This window comes from Nicotiana tabacum, chromosome 22, assembly GCF_000715075.1.
Source record: "Nicotiana tabacum cultivar K326 chromosome 22, ASM71507v2, whole genome shotgun sequence".
NCBI classification, from domain to species: domain Eukaryota; kingdom Viridiplantae; phylum Streptophyta; class Magnoliopsida; order Solanales; family Solanaceae; genus Nicotiana; species Nicotiana tabacum.
In genome coordinates, this window is record NC_134101.1 from 63,802,303 (window position 1) to 63,808,465 (window position 6,163).

The 6,163-nt window shown below is 43.9% G+C and overlaps 1 non-coding gene across 1 annotated transcript; it reads left to right on the forward strand.

Moving 5' to 3' along the window:
- Window positions 1-5,663: 5,663 nt before the first annotated feature.
- LOC142176878 (small nucleolar RNA R71) lies at window positions 5,664-5,770 on the forward strand. Its single transcript, XR_012705683.1, has one exon. It is a non-coding gene; the product is annotated as a small nucleolar RNA R71 (small nucleolar RNA).
- The last annotated feature ends 393 nt before the right edge of the window (window positions 5,771-6,163 follow it).

Sequence of the window (6,163 nt, forward strand, 5' to 3'; positions counted from 1 at the left end):
TATTTGGACTTTGTAAGGGATGTTGGTGTTGATTCTCCTGCTATTGTTTCTGTTCCAGTGGTACGAGATTTTTCTTGATGTGTTTCCTGCAGACCTGCCGGGCATGCCGCCCAACAGAGATATTGACTTTGGTATTGACTTAGTGCCGGGCACCCAACCCATTTCTATTCCAACGTATCGTATGACACCAACTGAGTTGAAGGAATTGAAGGAGCAGCTTCACGAACTTCTTGATAAGGGGTTTATTAGGCCTAGTGTTTAGCCTTGGGGTGCACCAGTCCTGTTTGTGAAGAAAAAGGATGGTACCATGCGGATATGCATTGATTATAGGTAGTTGAACAAAGTTACAATCAAGAACAAGTATCCTTTGTCGTGCATTGATGATCTATTCGACCAGCTTCAGGGAGCGAGGGTGTTCTCTGAGATTTACTTGAGGTCTGGGTATCACCACTTGAAGATTCGGGACTCGGATATTCTAAAGACAATATTCAGGACCCGTTATGGTCATTATGAGTTCCTTGTAATGTCTTTTGGGCTAACTAACGCCCCAGCAACATTCATGCTCCTGATGAACAGTGTATTTCAGCCTTATCTTGACTAATTTGTCATAGTGTTCATTGATGATATCCTGGTGTACTCTCATAGCTAGGAGGAGCATGCCTAGTATTTGAGGACTATGTTGCAGCGGTTGAAGGAGGAGAAGATTTATGCTAAGTTCTCCAAATGTGAGTTTTGGCTTAGTTCAGTGGCATTCTTGGGGCACGTGGTGTCCAGTGAGATGATTCAGGTGGATCCAAGAAAGATAGAGGCGGTTCAGAGTTGGCCCAGACCGTCTTTAGCTACGGAGATTCGGAGCTTTCTCGGCTTGGCCGGTTATTATCGTCACTTCGTGGAGTGTTTCTCGTCTATTGCATAGCCTTTGACCAAACTGACCCAAAATGGTGTTATTTTTAGATGGCCGGATGAGTGTGAGGAGAGCTTTCAGAAGCTCAATACTGCCTTGACCACAGCTCCAGTGCTAGTTCTACCTTCAGCTTCTGATTCTTATACAGTGTATCGTGATGCTTCCCGGATCAGTATTGGATGTGTTTTGATGCAGGAGGGTAAAGTGATTGCTTTTGCTTCGCGTCAGTTCAAACCCCATGAGAAGAACTACCATGTCCATGATTTGGAGTTAGCTACCATCGTTCATCAATTAAAGATTTGGAGGCATTATCTCTACGGTGTGTCTTGTGAGGTGTTTATAGATCATCGGAGTCTCCAGCACTTAATCAAACAAAAGGATCTAAATTTGAGGCAGTGGAGATGGTTGGAGCTGCTAAAGGACTATGATATCACTATTCTGTATCATCTCGGGAAGGCCAGTATGGTGGACGATTCCTTGAGTAGAAAGGCGGTGAGTATGGGTAGCCTTGCATTCATTCCTGTTGGTGAGAGACCTCTTGCAGTTGATGTTTAGGACTTGGCCAACCAGTTCGTCAGATTAGATTTCTCGGAGCCTAGTTAGGTTCTAGCTTGTGTGGTTTCTCGATTTTCTTTATATGATCGCATCCGAGAGTGCCAGTGTGATGGCCCTCATTTGCTTGTCCTTAAGGACATAGTTCAGCACAGTGATGCCAGAGATGTTACTATTGGGGATGATGGAGTATTGAGGATGCAGGGTCGGATTTTTGTGCCTAATGTAGATGGGCTACGTGAGTTGATTCTTGAGGAGCCCCACAGTTCGCGGTATTCTATTCATCCGGGTATTGTGAAGATGTATCAGGACTTGAGGCATCATTATTAGTGGAGAAGAATGAAGAAGGATATATTGGGGTTTGTAGCTCGGTGCCTCAACTGTCAGCAGGTGAAGTATGAGCATCATAGACGGGGCTGATTGCTTCAGAGGTTAGAGATTCCAGAGTGGAAATGTGAGCAGATCAACATGGATTTTGTAGTTGGGCTCCTATGGATTTCGAGGAAGTTCAATGCTATTTGGGTGATTGTGGATCAGCTGACCAAGTCCGTGCACTTTATTCCAGTTGGGACTACTTATTCTTCGGAGTGGTTGGCTGAGATTTACATCCGAGAGATGGTTCATCTCCACGGCGTGCCAGTGTCCATCATTTCAGATCGGGGCACGCAGTTCACGTCGCAGTTTTGGAGAGCCGTGCATCGAGAGTTGGGTACCTAGGTTGAGTTGAGTACAACATTTCACTCTCAAACGGACGGACAATCCGAGTGCACTATTTAAATATTGGAGAATATGCTACGCGCTTATGTCATTGATTTTGGTGGTTCTTGGGATCAATTTCTGCCACTCGCGGAGTTTGCCTATAACAACAACTACAAGTCGAGCATTCAGATGGCTCCGTATGAGGCTTTGTATGGGAGACGATGTAGATCTCTGGTGGGTTAGTTTGAGCCTGGTGAGACTAGGCTGTTGGGTACTGACTTGGTTCGGGATGATTTGGATAAGGTTAAATTGATTCAGGAGCAGTTTCGTACGACGTAGTCCAGACAGAAGAGTTATGCCGACAGGAAGGTCCGTGATGTTGCTTACATGGTAGGGGAGAAGGTATTTCTCAAGGTTTCAACCATGAAGGGTGTTATGAGGTTCGGGAAGAAGGGTAAGTTGAGCCCTCGGTATATTGGGTCGTTTGAGGTACTTCATAGGATTGGAGAGGTAGCTTACAAGCTTTCCTTGCCACCTAGTTTGTCGAGTGTGCATCCAGTATGTCATGTTTCTATGCTTCAAAATTATGCCAGTGATCCGTCTCATGTTTTGGATTTTAGCACAGTTCAGTTGGATGGTGATTTGACTTATGATGTGGAGTCGGTGGCCATTTTAGGTCGGTAGGTTCGTAAGTTGAGATCAAAGGACATATATTCAGTGAAGGTGCAGTGGAGAGGTCAGCCAATTGAGGAGGCTACTTGGGAGATCGAGCGGGAGATGCAGAGCAGATATCCACACCTATTTGAGACTCTAGGTACGTTTCTAGACCCTTTTGAGGACGAACGTTTGTTTAAGAGGGGGAGGATGTAATGACCCGGCCGGTCGTTTTGAGAGTTGTAGCCCATTCCCCCATCTACTGCTCATTTTGTACTTTATAGTTGTTATGTGACTTGCCAGGGTAGTCATTTGATAGGTTTCGGCATCGTTTGTAGAAATTGGAAGTTCAAAGTTCATTAGGCTTGAATCTATGTGCGATTCGTATTTTTGATGTTGTTCGAGGTGATTTGAGGCCTCGACTAAGTTTGTTTCGTGTTTTAGGACTCGTTGGTATGTTTGGTTGAGGTCCTAGGGGACTGGGGTTGGTTTCGCATGGCTAAAGGATCGAAAATGGGACTTAGTGCATTGCTGAAGTTGGAGCTCTTCTAGTGTGATCGCACCTGCGAGGGGTTGGCCGCAAGTGAGATACCGCAAATGCGGCTGGATTTAAGCAGAAGTGGAGCTAGGATAGCCTGGGTAGGGCACAGGTGCGAGGGGTTAACCGCATCTGCGAGCTCGCAGGTGCGAGCGAGGCTCCGCAGATGCGGAGTTGAGGGAGAGGCCTGTTTCTGCAGAAGCAGATGGAAGGCCGCAGAAGCAGCTCTGCAGGTGCGGAACATGGAGTGTGGATGCAGGCCTGGGGGATTTAAGTGATTTTTGCAGAAGCGGGGGACTTACCGCAGAAGCAGTTCCGCAGGTGAGGATATTTGGTTGCATGTGTGAAAAGCCTGGGCAGATTATTAAAAATAAGGGTTCGCGATTTTAACTTCATTTCAAACATTTCAAGCACGGTTTAGGCGATTCTTGAGAGGGTTAGGGGATTCTTGAGGTAAGTCCCTTGTGCTCATTTTTAATCAATAATGTTGCTTCCTCATTGATTTTTCCCACCTAGTTGGTGTGTATTTAAGGTGTAAATTATGAGTTTGAGGTTAGGGATTTGGAGAGTTGGATTTGGGGATTTGGGTGGCGATTTGGTGTTAGATTTTGATAAATTTGGTATGGTTAGATTCATGGTTGAGTGGGCTTTTGAGTTTTGTGACTTTTATCGAATTTCAAGACGTGGGCTCGGGGGCCGGCTTTTGAGCCGATTTCTGATTTTGATTAATAGCTTAACATTTTCTTATGGAGTTGATTCCTTTAGCCCGTATTGATTATATCGCATTGTTTATGGCTAGATTCGAGGCATTTAGAGGCCGTTTCGTGAGGCAAGCGTGTGTTAGAGTAGATATTTGCTCGGATTGAGGTAAGTAACAATTCTAAATTTAGTTCTAAGGGTACGAAACCCCGTATTATGTGTCATGTATTTGGTTTTGAGGTGATACACATGCTAGGTGACGGGCGTGTGGGCGTGCACCGTAGGAATCGTGACTTTGTCAAATTCCGTGGAACCGTATAGTTGAATAATTTGTCTTTATCTGTACATTCTCTATGTAGTAGGGAAATTGAACCTCAAATCATGTTAGAAATCATGTTTAGACTATGTTATAGCACTCTAGGGACCAAGATAGGTCGTGCACATGTTGAATTATCTGCTAAATTATTGTTTTGTACTCAGTCACTATTTTACTTATTTTTTAATCTCAGTTTCTATTGTTCCTTGTTGACACATTATATCATTTCTGTTGGGGCTGACTTTTATGATCACTGAGAGCCCGAGAGACTGAAGAGATTGATGACTGAGTGAGGCCGATGGCCTGATTATGAGATATTGATACTATAGCACCTGAGTTTTTCGTGCGGATCCAGATATTATACTATAGCACATGAGTTGTCCGTGCAGATCCAGATATTATACTATAGCACGTGAGCTATCCGTACAACACGTGAGTTGTCCGTGCAGATTATAGCGCTTGGGCTGAAGGAGCTCCTACGGAGTCTGCACACACCCCCAGTGAGCGCAGGTCCCTACTGAGTGCGAGTGCCGAGTGTTGAGTGAATGGGAGGGCTGAGTGACTGTGGCCCTGAGAGGATGCATTTGATTTCATTATTGTTGCACTTAACTGCCATGTATCACTGTCCTGAAATTTTTGAAAGATAGTACACTTTGTTTCACTTTAACTTGTCATGGAGTAATTGTTTGATCTAATTTATTGAACTTGAGAGCATGCCTAGTTTCCTATGATGAAATCACTGTAACTGAACTATAACTATGAAGCTCGTCACTTCTTTATTTAGTCTTGTTACTTACTGAGTTGATTGTAATCACGCTACACCCTGCACCTTGTGTGCAGACCCAGGTGCTTCCGGTCACGGCGGTTGCTGAGTTGTGGAGTTCGTATTCTTGGAGATATCGAGGTAGTTGCTTGGCGTTTCGATGGACCTTGTTTCTCCTTCCCTATCTTTCCACTTATTGTATTTAGTTTTAGATTATCATAGACATTATTTTCCGGACTTGTGATATATAGATGCTCATGTACTGAGTGACATCCCGATGTTGGGAATTTCCGCGTTGTATCTTAGATTTCTATCCCGTTTATGAAAACTTTTTTTGTTTAAACTACTTTAATTCGCTTTCTGTTAAAAGTGTTGGAAATTTTTTTAAATTTCTCCTTGCCTAGTACCACGATAGGCTCCATCACGACAGGTTTAGATTTTGGGTCGTGACAACGGGCCTCCAGCTGCATTACTCAATGTTATACGTGAGGCCGGTGTTAATCGATCTCAAAAATCCTGGAGTTGTATCCAGAGTTCAATTCTGCTATGTTGACACTTTCGAACTAATTCCTTAAACCTCTCCCAAGCTTCAAATGCAGTTTCAGTATCTTTTTGGCAGAAGTTATGGATTTCTCTTCTAAACTTTCTCGTATTAGCTGAGGAGAAATATTTATCAAGAAATTTTCTGGTCATCTCCTTCCATGTCCTAATTGATCCCGTTGGCAAGCTCTGAAGCCACTGCTTAGCATCATCTATCAGTGTGAAGGGGAATGCCCTTAAGTACACTCCATCTTGTGACACATCATTATATTGAAAGGTGTTTATACTCTCCTCGAAGTCTATCAGATGTGTGTTTGGATCTTCGTTCATCTTCCCTCTAATTACACAACAATTTTGAAAGGTTTGGAGTAACCCTTGCTTTAACTCGAAATTGTTAGCTGCAACTGGAGGTGGTCTAATACTTGATAATCCTTGGTTGTAGACTGGTCTAGCATAATCACCAAGTGGTCTCCTAGCCCCGAGAGGTATAATTCCGAA